The sequence below is a fragment of the Gopherus flavomarginatus genome, chromosome 3 (genome assembly GCF_025201925.1).
Source record: "Gopherus flavomarginatus isolate rGopFla2 chromosome 3, rGopFla2.mat.asm, whole genome shotgun sequence".
NCBI lineage: Eukaryota > Metazoa > Chordata > Testudines > Testudinidae > Gopherus > Gopherus flavomarginatus.
In genome coordinates this window covers 78,443,603-78,458,580 of record NC_066619.1, presented here as the reverse complement: position 1 = coordinate 78,458,580, position 14,978 = coordinate 78,443,603, and the positions used below count along the sequence as shown (strand labels likewise).

At 38.9% G+C, this 14,978-nt stretch overlaps 1 protein-coding gene across 5 annotated transcripts in view; it reads right to left on the bottom strand.

Annotated features, from left to right (window-relative positions):
• The window catches only part of SNX24 (sorting nexin 24), a 147,425-nt gene that overhangs the window by 104,813 nt on the left and 27,634 nt on the right, over positions 1 to 14,978 (bottom strand). The gene's annotated exons all lie outside the window — the stretch shown is intronic.

Genomic DNA, 14,978 nt, shown 5'->3' with positions numbered 1-14,978 from the left:
ATATAAAAGTTTTCAGTTCAGCAGGAGTTTCCCCCAAGTGCTTAACCACAAGTCTTAAATTAAATCAATTCAACTATTTTTAAATTAGGGGGAAAAAACAGCAAAAACATTTCCTGGTTTTACACACTTTTTTTCTTCGCCAATATTCAGACTAACTACTTGGATTATTTTCGTATGTTCCTCCAAAATGATAATTTGAAGAGATAAAACAATTAGTTTAACACACAAAGGTCACTGTGCTTCCAAAATACAAAAACTATCTTTCTCTGCCTTTTTCAATGTCTATTCTGTATTGTGTACAGGCTATGATCATTTTACTGCAGGTTTATAGAAGATGAAAAAAAAGTCTCGTCTGTAGCACTATCAGATCATTTATACACAGCACACATCAGCTGTCATTTCTGTCCATTCCACTGGTTTTCCCCTCCTCCCTTCCCTGCTTAATCTGGGTGAGCTGTCAAGTTTCTAGTTTCTGACGTGTATTTACATCAGTCAATGACATCTGACAGTAGTGAAAGGCCACAGAAAACTGCTTATTGATCAGAGCAAAACTAGTTGACGGAACAGATGAGGTTGTATCAAAGAAATGCAGCCACACTCAGGTGATGACATTTTGTTCCTCTGTACACGAGTGCTTAATGGAATACAACTTCATTATATCATGCCACTAGTGCTTAAGGCATTGCACAGATTTCATGACTGTTTTGTCTACGTGGTGATGAGGACAATCTATTTGTACTGGTATCAATGTATTACTAACCCGATTTGCTCATGAATACTTGCAAACCACCAGCCAGTGTGTCCTGATGAATGTACCAAGAGACACTGAAGTCTCAATCTTGCCAAAATCTAACTGGAGTTGACCTTTTAAAAAAAATAGAATTACCATTTAATGACCAACGGCTCCTCAGGAGGGTTCCTTTAGAACTTCTGTAGTAAAGAAGTTTTAAAAGTCCATTTTTATGCTTGAGACTGGTGGTGATAACCTCTGATATACTAATGATCAGTTATTATATTATTCCATAAGAGACCCTCAAAAATTGTTGATTTAAATGCAAAATTATTATTTGGTACATGGTCCCAACATAAACTGTCCTGTATCTGTTCCTAAATTGTTTTCTTTATAATTTTTAATTATTTTAGCATGAAGACAATTATGTAAATGTATATTAGTTTTCACCACAAACAGAAACCTGTAATTACATAATTATGTATATGCAAACAATTACAGGTTATTTGCATAATAAGTAGTTAAGGTACTACAAAGAAGTAGTTGCTTATGTTCATAGTCTAACTAAAGAACTGATCATCATAACCCAAGAACAAAGGGAATTGTAATTGATTGAACATCCTGTCTTCTGGAAACAAAGCCAGCAGTGGTGGATTAGCCACTGAACCAACAAAGCCCATGCCCAGCAGCTCTGGCCAATTGGAGGACCACGGAAAAATGGGCACCTCTGTGCTCGACCTACTCCACCAGCCCGGCACTCCAGCTGGCAGTGTGCTCCAGCCACGCAAGCCCCCGGGCCGCGACTCTGCTCCCCAGCAGGAGTGCTGGGTGGGTGAGTGGGGCAGGCCCCCACGCCCTGACCCCACTTCCCCGGCAGGCACACCGGGAGAGGGAAGGGGAGACTGAAGGTGGAAGGGGTGGGGAGGGGTCCCCACTTACTCTGTCCCCAGGGCCCACAAAACCCTAACCGGCCCCTGATAACTCAGGATCTTGAAACTTCCTGCGGAACATCAAGAACACTATTGACACTGTAAGAGGTGCCAAAGTTTCATCTAAGGTCTCATGTCTCATTAGATCCCATACTCAGCAGTGATAAACATGATCACTATTTGAAAGAAGAAAACAAAAACAAAAACAAAAGAACTCCAGAAGAAAAATAAAGTTACAGCTGTTAATACCTGGATCACTTCTGACTACTGATAACCACCTATTACCCACCTCTTCCCAAATTAAGTTGAAAGTTCAGGCTACCCGCTTGTAACCAAGAACAGTTTTCAGACTCAGAATTAAGATCTCTGGCCCTCCAAATGTTCAGATGATTCTTTACAGTTAGGTAAGGCAGAAGACTCAGCTTTCAGAGAAGGTTTCTACTAAACCTTGATCTAAACCTCCAGGGAGAGACCAGACGTTCAGTAGAAGTTACTGTGTCTGAGTCGTACACATCCAGAAAGATGGAAAATCAATGAGAGGCAACTAAAGTCTCTTAAAACAACTAGAACACATGCCCCTACTCTCTCTCTTGCTGGGAAGAACTCAGACCTTCCTTATATAACAGTACAGAATAAGCAGGGAGAGCATCGAGAATATGGGTGAGAGTCTGGCTCCACAGTAGCTGCTAACAACCAAAAGGAGCACTTATAGGAAGAATCGTGCTCAGTTCCCTGAGCCCTCAATGCAAACAGAATCTTCGGAATCTTAGGAGAATTTCACTGCCTGCCTCCAAACAACCTGGATTAAGCACACGCAAAGTGTGATTTTCAGTCTTACAGCTTCAGAGACGAAATTTGGGTCTGTTTTCACAGGGACAGCAAAACACATTTCTCATCCAACACAACTCCCATTCCAAATTTCAACTCCCTGCTCCAAAGCACAAAAATGCTTCTCAATAAAATGGTTGTCACAATTTTTAACACTAGCAAAAACAATGTTTTTGCCTAACCTTTTTCTTAGATTTCAGAGTGGTAGCCGTGTTAGTCTGTATCAGCAAAAACAACGAGGAGTCCTTGTGGCACCTTAAAGACTATCAAATTTATTTGGGCATAAGCTTTTGTGGGCTAGAGCCCACTTCATCAGATGCATGAAGTGAAAAATACAGGAGCAGGTATAAATACATAAAAGAATGGGGGTTGCTTTACCAAGTATCAGGTCAGTCTAATGAGATAAATCAATTAACAGCAGGATACCAAGGAAGGAAAAATAACTTTTGAAGTGGTAAGAGAGTGGCCCATTACAGACAGTTGACAAGAAAGTGTAACAGTAGGAAGAAATTAGTAACGGGGAAATTAAGTTTAGGTTTTGTAATGAACCAACCACTCCCAGTCTTTATTCAAGCCTAATCTGATGGTGTCCAGTTTGCAAATTAATTTCAGTTCTGAAGTTTCACGTTGGAGCCTGTTTTGGAGGTTTTTTTTGTTGAGGAATTGCCACTGTTATTGAGTGACCAGAGGGACTAAGTGTTCTCCTACTGGTTTTTCAGTGTTGTGATTCCTGATGTCAGATTTCTGTCCATTTATTCTTTTACACAGAGACTGTCTGGTTTGGCCAATGTACATGGCAGAGGGGCATTGCTGGCACATGATGGCAATATCACATTGGTAGATGAGCAGTTGAACGAGCCCCGGATGGTGTGGCTGATGTGGAAAATCAGCCTAAGGCAGTCAATTGGCATGAAAAATTTCAGCCCAAACAGTTAAAATTGAGTAAAGTTATAAGAAACTGAAAATAGGGTCTTATAATGAAAAACATTAGGCGTCATTGGCAGCTCTGCCTATAATTGGAAATAACTATGCTGGGGAGTGATAATTATTGTTGAATCCTGACTTTTTTATGGCAACCACCATAGACATTTGTAAGGTTATGTATGCACAGATTCATTTTAAATATGTACAGTCCTATTAGGGTTTCTTAAAGCAAAACATTCAAGATAACAGAAACAGTGATTTATTAAAGGCTTTGGTCCTTTCTCAATTTGTGAAAAATTAATTAAAGGGAATAAGAGTGTGGAAGTTTTCAGAGTATGAAAAACATAGCTTGGCCAGCATATTTGTAGATAGATAAGACATGCATTTTAGCAGTGATCTTCCTTTAAAAAGGAATCAAAAGTAGATAGATATGTTTTGCACTTCTGCCATAAAAACCTTTCACCAGTTAGCTCCTTACTCATGAGAACTAAAATTTATCAGAAAAAATGGCGTTAAACAAGAAGTTGCAGAAAAATTATATTTTGCCCAAGTCTGAATCTTGACCTTAATGCTTATACAGGAAACAGGAAACTCCTCTTAGCAGTCTAATATGCATAAGTAACTGGGCACGGAGTTTTGGCATTGATATAGATGAGTCATTCTCAAACTTTTTTTACTGGTGACCCCTTTCACATAGTAAGCCTCTAAGTACGATCCCCAACCCCGCCCCCGATCAATTAAAAAATTTTTATATATATATTTAACACCATTATGAATGCTGGAGGCAAAGCGGGGTTTGGGGTGGAGGCTGACAGCTTGTGACCTCGAGGGGTCCCAACCCCCAGTTTGAGAACCCGATATAGACGATGGTGATGACAACTGATAACAATAACTATGAGAAATGGGTTCATGTTGGGTTGTTAAAAAAAATTAACAATGGAACTAGAAACATTTGTTCTACCTGTATTGCAATGGGGCAGCTAATCCAAACGTGAGGTCTCTTCTATTTCTGTACAAAGCTGATTCATCCTCACCCACACTGAAACTGAAGAATGTTCCACTATTTAGTATACAGTGTCCTAATTGCTGATGGATTCAATGCTCATAAAGAAAGCAAGAAACCAATTGTTAATATGGAGGAGTAGTTAGGGAGTTCCAATCAGAAAACAGGGACTCTGTGACTGTGGAAAAAGGAAGTGGGGAATCTGAATGCGAATTTTATTTCCATATAAATATAATAAAATGTATTTTGCTTCTTCAATTTTTTTTAGGATAAATCACATTATCAATAGTCACATCTGCAAATGAATAAATAAAATGAGCTAGTTTAGTGTCATAACATCTAACTTTTAGGCATCTGGATCATCACTGCGATTCATAAAGCCTGAGTTAGGTGCTCAGGCTTCCTACAATGAATGGAAGAGATGAATGGGGTTCACAAAAACCAACCTGCCAGGTGGCTCCTTGCCTAACTCAGCTAATGGGAGATGCTGAGGAACAGGGGGAGTGGTGTGTTAAGGGAGTTCGGTGCCTAAGTCCGAGTTGGGGGGAGGCAACGTCTTTTGCTTGGGATTCTCAGCTGAAAACCCTCTCCTGGAGTCAGCGTTTAATGTGTTTCTTGCAAGAGACTGGAGGATGAAAGTCCCTCTGTCTGTCCTCTTGACACTGTTCCACTTTGGATAACAAGTCAATGGATCGGGGGACTGGATCCTATGTCTTTAACGTCTCCCACATCCTAGGTCTTTCTCATGCATGCACGTTTTCTCTCTCGGCCAACTACTTTCTAATTATTTAATCCAAAATGGAACAGCTTCAACAGGAGAGACTGAAGTAGCTCCACATCAAAATATCTCATAGCCCAGTGGTTAGAGCACTCACCTGAGAGCGGGCAGATCCCTGTTCAAATTCCTAGGTCCTCCTTAGGTAGAAGGGGTGACTTGAACGAAGGGTGTCCAAATCCCTGCTGAATACAGTAACCACTAAGCTAAAAGTTATGAGAAAGGGCATTGCCTTCCCTGCTCCCCTAGCTGTTCTGTGCGGAGTTGGGCATGCTCTGAACACACCTACCAGATCAGCCCCCCACAGGAGGGTTAGGTGAAGGAACGCCTATCTTCACTGGCTCATGAAACCCTATTGGGCGCAGGCATCTGGACAGCTAGAGTAAGGCAGCAGTGTACATGCTCCGAGGCAGTAACAGACACCCAGGATACTTTTACTGCAAACAATTAAATGACAAGCAAGTTTAGGTGCTTATAGGGTTCAGCGACAGCAGGGGTATGGTCAATTCTAATGGCTCCTAAAGCTGGGACTTAGGGACTAAAAGTGGCAATTAGGCACTTAAGTCCCTTTGTGAATCGAGCCTAGTTTTCCAATTTTATTCATCTTATGTTCTGCTTCAATTTACCTAAAGCATTTACCAAGTACTAACTGCAGAACAATCAAAATTACTTGTTTGTATTTATGACATGATCTCAATACTCTTTGATTTCACTGCAAAAAATCTAACACTACAGACTTTTTTTTAAAGGAGACAAAAGACTTTTGTACTTACTAAATGATTCACGGGAAGCCTACATCACTGCGTATGACTTCAAAAGAACAGAACTGACTCTTTATGACAGGGATATATGAACTGAGTATATGCCTGGACCATTGCTCAAAGCACGCCTGGAGCACTATCATTACTTCTTTCCAGAAAGGCACATTAGCTGAAGTAATGACTTTTCTGTTTTCCTAGTTAAACTCTATGGAGTTAAAGTCAAAGTCAAAAGAAAAACTAATATTTCAATTCATTATGCATGAAAGGCTTCTTGCTTTAGTATTGGAAAGGAATAGATTTTAGTGCCATAGGCTGGTATCTTATGAAAGGTTTACTAAAACACAAGAGTTCTGCACTATTTTGACTTATGTTTGATAGAAATATTTTTAATAGAGACATAAATAGAGGCCCCCTGACCATCTAAACTATTGGTTTTTAGCTGTGGTACTATTAGCACATGTAAGCTATCTGGGGGGAAATGTCAACAAAATATGATTTAAAACCTGGTAATGTTTGAAATTACTATTCAGGTGGCTTAAACTGTTCAACATTATGTTTTCATTGCTTAACTGCTTACCTTCAGAGGTAGGATTTACATCGTGCAGTTGCTCAGAGCCTAGCTTTACCCACTGCTGTACTTTAAAGTGAAGCAGATCTATTTTTGAAACAGAAAGAAAGAAGGAAAGGAAGAAACTCCCTAGTGGAACACCTGTTCAACTCTTATCACCCTTAAGAGGTCATTTAAAACTAAAAGCTCTGAAAATCATAAAATACTATACTGAATAAAATACGTATATCTATCTATATCTCCTCTGGGACCCTGGAACTTGCTCCCTCAACTCGGTCCTAAATAGCCCAAATTTGGTGACCTTCTGGGAATACTGCAAAAGACATCTGCCTTTTGGAGAAGGCTGTGGGTATGCGTCCATCAAAGATGAAGGCCTGCAAAGGATTCTCTTTCCTCTTCCCCTCAGGTGGCTGTTTGGCTGAGATCCTGTTTGAATTTAAATTTTAATGATGCTGGGATTTTGCTGTATTACTAATTAAATGTTAGGGTGTCTAGAACCTTGTATAGGTGTCTTTTATTATTTCAGTCTAAAATAAATTTGAACACAGTTTCTCTTTTAAAAAACCACTAGACCTCAAAAACATTTAATAAGCACTATTTAATTATTTGGCACCAGCTAAATGTGTCTCCATTTAGCAGAAGGTGCTAATAATATCCTAACTAAGCAACAACCATTAACTATCAGAGTAAATAACTTAATTGTTCTAACTTAGTGGAATATATTATGTGCGATTGTAAACCATCAGTATTACCAGCTACCTGTATGAATTTTTTCTTGATAGTTTTCTGGCATCTCAATATGAGCCCATTAATGTGGACCAATAGAGAATTCTGCAAATAACTTCTTGTCTAGTGCACCAGCAGTTATAGTTTAAAAATAGTTACAAATAAAATTTAATTTCCAGTTTATTTTTGTGGCTAGAGCAGGGCACACAAGAGGGTTTTGACTACTAGTGTCTCATAAATGAACACTTGAGCATGGTGTTCATGTTTGAAGAACAGCATCATAGAGATTAAAGCAACAGTGTCAAGAAATGTTATTTTTTTAAAAAACTAAAACAAGAGCAACCATCAGACACTGAGGGGAAAAATGGGAAATCTATTATTTATATAAAACTCCATAGACAATGCAGACATCAAACAAAAGATGAAAAACAAAAACCCAAATCCATGATGCTGTAAGGTTCATGTCCACCAAAATTAAAATTGTTTGTAAATGCATTGAGATGGCACACAAACTTGACAGATATTCATAGCATCTAGATATAAGCATGCCAGAGTTGTTATAGTCCTGTCAAAATTTACCACTAACCATTTGAAGGTGGTACATTTTACAAGCACAGAAATTATCACTTTTTCTTGAAAAACTTACCAAGCAAAAAATAAAACATGAACTATAATAAAAAGAGGGGCTTAGTTTTATGCCTGTCAGCCTTCTTGCTCCCATGCTGTCTGGGGGATGTTTGGCAAGGGGGAGGGAAGAGGATTTTTTTTCCCCTGCTTAATCAGATTTTGCCCAGGGGTGCTGGAAAAATTTTTACAGTGGGGCTACTGAGAGCCATTGAAGCAAGCTGTAAACTCTGTATATAAAGAAAACCACTTCAAGCCAGAGGGTGCTGCAGCAACCCTAGCACCCCTAGTTCCAGGACCTATGATTTTGCCTTCAATTTCTTGGACTCCTCTCCCTGTATTCATCTCTCTGCATATAAGTTACCATCTCCACAATTACCAGATACATTTTAAATGAAAAAACAAAATGAAATAAAAACAAAATTAAAAACAAAACCAAAATTACCCATATACCTAAAATTTTAACAAATTTATATGAACAGTAAAAGCCATAATCTTGTGAGACATTTTTGTGTAGTCAGAATGGACCACATGGAAATAAAGTTATGATCAGCACAAATTTAGAGTTATTGACCATGAGCCAAATCCAGATGGTTCAGAGCAGTTGCAGAAAAATAGGAAAAATGCTTGCCTCGTACCTCTCTATCTAGGCATTTATATACTGCTTACTCTGCTCTCAGACACTGCAATATCGGAGAGCCTCACAAATATTAATGATTTTACCCTCACAACAACACAGAGAGATATGAAACGATTATTACTATTTTTCAGAAGGGGAACTGAGGCAGAGATTAAAGCTCCAATCCTGCAACTGACTCCACAGTGGTGAATACTTGTTCCCTTATTGAGTCAACTGCAGGATCAGGGACTAAAGGTGGGATCCACAAAGCAACAGACACCTAAACCCCAGAGTTAGGCACCTAAATCCTGCATGTGGCACCAATGCGATCCACGAAACTCCCGCCTGGCTTCTGATTAACCTGTTGGCATGTAAACTCACTTGTGACCTAAGTTTTAGGCCCCAGGGCATATGCAATGCTGCTGTATTCTAGGTATCTGGGCACCTATTTCCTGCCTAAGTCCCAGAGTAATTCACAAACAGGGAAGATAAGCATTTGGCTACCTAAGTTGTGTTTAGCAGCCTCTAAGCACACCTACCAGATTGGGTCCAGTCAAAATACATCCAGAGTAGTAGTACAAGGCAGTGGTGATGCTCACCTTATAACTTTTAGTTGCCAGAGGGGGAGAAAAGATTTGAACATGGGTCTCCCACTTCTTGGAAGAATGCTCTACCTCAGTGATACTCAGGCCTCAGTGGGTGAGGAGCAAAATTGGAGATTAGCATTAGCCAGAAGAGCCACAGTAGTGTGAATGCATTGTTTCATTTACTATAGCACTATTCATATTTATACAGTATGACAGGGGAAAGTAAGTGTGTGTGTGTGCGCGTGTGTGTGTGTGAGAGTGTGTGAGAGTGTATATATATAAAAAATTTCTCACATCACATAAATTAATAACTTAGTGCAACTTAATTGGTTAATAGCATAGTAAAAGCATCCTGATTGGTTAATAACTTAGGTTGGTTAATAATTAAATCACGCAGTGTTTTAATATCATGTGCTACAAAGAGCTGCAGGAGACACATTAAAGAGCCACTTGCAGTTCGTGAGCTGCAGTCCAAGTATCACTGCTTTACCCATCAAGCTATGGGACAGCCTGACATGGGACTTACTCAGTCCCTCCTGCTGAAGCTGTTCTACGGTGGATAAATAATGAGTGATTGGAGCAAGGGTACCCAGTGGTTAGGGCATCCACCTGGGAAGTGGAGACCCCAAGTCCAGTTCCCTGCCCATCGTGCAATAGCTTCAACAGGAGAGACTGAGGGAGCCTCACATTAAAATATGCCATAGCTCAGTGGTTAGAGCCCTCTGAGGTAGGAGATCCCTGTTCAAATCCTTTTCTCCCCTTCAGGCAGGGAGGGAATTGAACCTTCTCCTCCCACATTTCAGGTGAGCACTCTAACCACTGTGCTAAAAGTTATAAGTTGTGTAGCACAACTTCCTTCTCCTGCTGCTGTTTTGTGTAAAGTAAGGCACGAGCCTAACTCATTCCCACAAGTGGCAGCTTAGGTGCTTAAGCCATCCAAATCCAGGTGGTGGGGTTCTGTCATGTTCCTATTGGGGCTTCCAATAGGCACCTCCCAGCAACCCGGACTTAGGCGCCTATCTCTGTGCACACATCTCTCCTGTCAGCATCACCCACTGGCTGGCTTAGGTGGCTTTGCACCTAACATGCTGGCTTTTGTGGACTGCATTCTTAGGTGCCATTCATTGTATAGGGAGCCTAGGCGTGTAATTCAGACTTTGTGAATCACAATGTGGTTCCTGTGATTTTCTGGATGCCTAAAGGTTAGGTTCAATGACACTTAGCATTGCAATGCACAAGTCCCTTCATGGATCCCACCTCAAATGACTTGCAAGAGTCAGAAACTGAACTGACATCTCCCAACTCTCATTCTTTTGTTTTAACCACAAAACTATCCTCTCTCTCTTGCCATGCAAAAGGGGCCTGATCGAAAACTCACTGACATCAAGGGAAAGACTCAGACTTCATAAGTTTTGGATCAGACCCAAGGTGTGTATGTGAACTCCAGAATACACTATTGCAGGACAGAACAGTGCATATACAAAAACTGTGTCAGTAAGGGTGGAAGAGATGAGTGACTGAGTGTCCAAGGGATAAAAACAGAAGTAGGAACAGCCAATACAGACCCTAGAGCGCTAAACAACTTAGTGAATTGTCTCTGAATTCCTAATGCTCACTAGAGATCAGGGTGCCAAAAATATTACATAAAGTAACGTGGTCTGATGACCTATTCTTCATATCTTCCTCAGAAATAGCCATTAATAGATGGGTGTATATGTGTGTGCATCCACACACATACGCAAGTGCCTGCGCACATAAACATGAGAAGGTGTTTCACAAATACATTAATTCTAATGTTTATCTTCAGAAATGTTTTTCTGGGACATTCTTCAAGTGTTACTATTATAGAAAACCTCCACAAACAGACGGATCTGATATTTTGCTCTGACATGATCCTGAGTCATCTTGATTTCCACCTCATGATCAGTATTAAGGGAGTGAAGACCTTCCATGTTTTCCAATACCCATCCACTTGGTCTTGAAGGATAGAATACTGCTCTGGATTGTTATATCCTTTCCTACATTGTGGTCCCTTTTTCACTGGAGTCCATGTTGGCCAAGAATTAAACCTATATGCTTATTTTAAAAGGAAAAATGTGTTTAGTGTGTTCACCCTGGTTTGTTAAAGAAACTTTTAAGTTTTGGTTTTCAGAAGGGGAGAGGAAGAAGGAGAAAAAAATCACTGAACCATTTGTTTTGAATCTCTACCTCTCTCTCTCTCTCCTCCCACCCGCAGCATTTGACTCCGCTTGAGTATAAACATATATGGCTAAGATTTTACAAAATTATCAGTGACTTTGAGTGTCCAGAGACACCTTAAAAGCACTTGATTTTCAGCAAGTGCTAAGTGAATCCAGTCTCTAAAAATCAGGCACCTTTTAGTTGATTCAAGTTGGGCACCCAAACATTGAGACACCCAAACTCTCTAGTCGTCTTGTAAAATCTTGACCATACATACTGTTGTATGTGCTACTTGTTGACACCCCAAGTTAAAAGACAACAGACAAATACAAATAAACAAATAAAAGAAGAAACCCAATAGCTTCATTTTTCTGATCAAAAAGTTCACATCATTTTCTGACAACCTCTAGGATTTTCCCTCCTTTTTATTTTATTTTAAAATGGAATTGAACATGCAATTTTAAAAATTAATTTAAATTACTTAGATGACTTACATTCAATGCACACAGTGACCCCTACTGGTCTGTTAGTCAGACATGTAAGTCTGACTAACAGACCAGTGAACTGGTCACTGGTCAATGTACTGTCATTCTGTATAGCACATAGCTAATTTGTAGGGAGAGTTTCCACAAAGATTTTATTTATGTATCTTATGTAACTTTGTCAGTTATAAATAATGCTCTAATTGTTCCACATAATTAGGGCTAGAATTATGTTATAGAAAACATCATTAATTTTAATACTCAATCTTCTGAAAGAATAAAATAGATAAAGAATATAACAATTATCTTACTTTTAGTTCCTGTACACCATATACCAATATTTACAGTTAAGATATCAGGCATGTTATCATATAGATCTTAAACTAATAACAACTGAACTTTCCTTAAAAATCACTTAATGGAAATAAACATCATGTTAATTTAATAAAAGCCATTTTAAAATGAGTTTTAGCCGCATGTAATGTATTCACCCAATTAAATATGAACAGTTATTACCACAATCTACCCAGTGAATCATATTAAGCTTTCTATTGTCCATGCTATGCAAACAAATTAGGGTTAAGAATGTGCATATATATTAACTTATCTGCTTTAGTACACAATTTGTTATTGAGCCAAATGAATAATAAAATGTTCTGTCACACACTTACTTCACAACCCATTATGATCTCTTACTAGTTAAAAAGCAAAGTATTAATTAAAAACTGCTAGATATAAACTCAGTCATTTCTAAAGTCTGAATTGCTTTTAATGCAATATCCATTATTACAACCTATCAAACAACTCACAAAATAAGTACGGGCTACACTATAATAAACTGTTTCAAGAAATCACACAATCTAGACAGGAAACAGAGCATGGTTAGTTATTTAAAATGCTAAATATTGTTTTTCATTACAAAACAATTCCCCAATCTATGGTTAATCCAAAGAAAACAAAGTTTTCTACATTCCCAAGTCTTTTGAGGGTACTACTTCTACCATCAGTCTCTCTTCAAAAGCGTGCGTGTGCATAGTTTACCATGCAAGTGTGAAGGGAAGATGGCGGGAAACAGGCCACCAAACAAATCTTAGGGTGAAATCCTGCCTCACTGAAGAGAATAGGATTTTTTCCATTGACTTCAATGGACCCAAGAATCTAGTGGGAGAAAGTAATGTTAAATCTCAGCCTTGAAAACCACAGGCAACTTTCCTATTATACTTTACGTGAGAGAGGAGTATAAGGATTGAACAGTATTTGCATACAGCAAAAATCAGACTGAGACTTTTACCTGAGCTTTAAAAACTGTTCTTTTCTTCAAGATGTGGCTATAAACTAGCACAAGAGGGTTTTTTGTTTGTGTTTCAATCTCTAGTGGTAAGTGTGCTTGCAGGGATTATAATACTACTTTAGAATCAGCCTGTGTCAAGGCTGATTCCCCACTCTGGCACCTCAAGAGCAGAAAGCAGGGGCCCACAAGGGTTACAGCTTCTCTCTGACCTTGGATGGGTAGATGCTGCCACTACCCAAATGCAAAAAAACCCCTTTGAATCCAGGAAGGTGTACTTGGGAATTCTCCCTGTGGAGTACCCTCAAGCCCTTCCACTCCCCTCCTGGGAAGAGCTGAGAAAGAAAAAAATGAAAATCAGCTGTTGCCACCAGCTAATTAAACAACATATGCACAAACCTCTTAGGACACAAAAAACTCAATCCTGTTCTTAAAAAAAAAAAGGTAAATTTTATTAAAAACAAAAAGAAAGAATACACATCTGGAACTTAGGTTATTGCTAGATTTAAAAAGAGCAAATATAATAATTAAGCATCAAGACTGATTTTCTTGAAGTTCAGCTTAATGGTTACAAGCAAAACAAAAGCATTTGGAGGTTAGCACACAGGAGTCCACAAGCCTCACAGAAATAAAAGAGAGAAACCTAATCGCATCTTTTTAGACATCTCCTGACCTACTTACATATCTGGAGTTTCAAATAAGTAGTTTCTAGGTAAGATTTGATGGTTTGTTTACATTTGGCTTAAAGCTTTTTACAGCATAGTCCAGCCCTGTCCCTGCTCTCTGGGAGAACAACCACAGACAAAGTGAAAGTTTTTTCCCCAATTTTAAAAAGTTCTAGCCCTCCCACTGACTCTTTTGGTCAGGTGCCCAGTCCCTTCCTTTTACCAATGGGCTTTTTTTAACCCTTTACAGGTAAAGCAAGTAGAGAACAGCTAACAGGGGTTTTGTAGCTAACTGGCTGCCTAGGTGTCCATAAAAGAGAGCTACCCACCCACATCATTTATCACAGCCTGCCCCCTCTCCAACTAAATTCCTGAAAATTAAGTAGTAAATAATAATACATTATAATCTATAATTACTGACATTTGCATTGTTTCCACCGATGCACACTGCTTAAATTCAGTCAGTCCAACTGCAAATCGTTAGCCACAAGCTGTCACTATGATCCATGTTCAGTAACTGATGAGTAGTCCCATCAATGATGTCAATGCAATACTCAGTGTAAAGGATGCAGAATCTGGACCTCTGACCTTTATCAAAACACTAACAGTAGTTGGGCCTACATCCTACAGTTTGACCACTAGTCAGACCTGTGAAGCAAACTGCATGTACAGTTGAAAAAAAAAATTTATTTTTTTTTAAAGTGCAGCCATACGATTCTAAGTCAGTGCACCAACTCCCTTGTATCTTCAACAGCAGCTGAACATTTATAAAGATTTTATTTTAGGTATCCATATTTAAATATTAATAAAGTTACAACAAAGAAGAAAAGAGAAAAACAATGACACGTTATAAAACATTTAAGAAGCTTGTTGCAGTTTATCTGACATCATTTTGTCAGGATTACACAATGAAACTCATTATTGATTGCAGTCAAATCATGTATGCCACAATATCAACTGTTAAATGTAAATTTTTATACATCCAAAAATCTACAATAAGAGACTGTTAAAGTTGCTAAGTCAAGTACTCAATAGATAGGAAATGTCAGAATTAAGGTTGCCTTGCAACCTTAATTCAGCCCCCTTGTGTCTCCCTATTATGATAGAGTCTTTAATTACCTAATCATATATTAGTTTTTCCACAGGACTCCTGCCTCATTCAGCAAATAGATGCTTATTCAATACTTCTTTTTATCCTCCTCATTAAATAAGGCTTGGAGCCACACATTGAAGAAGCACTATCCAAACCTTACACCGAATATAAAACCATTAACTTCCTCCTGGGCAT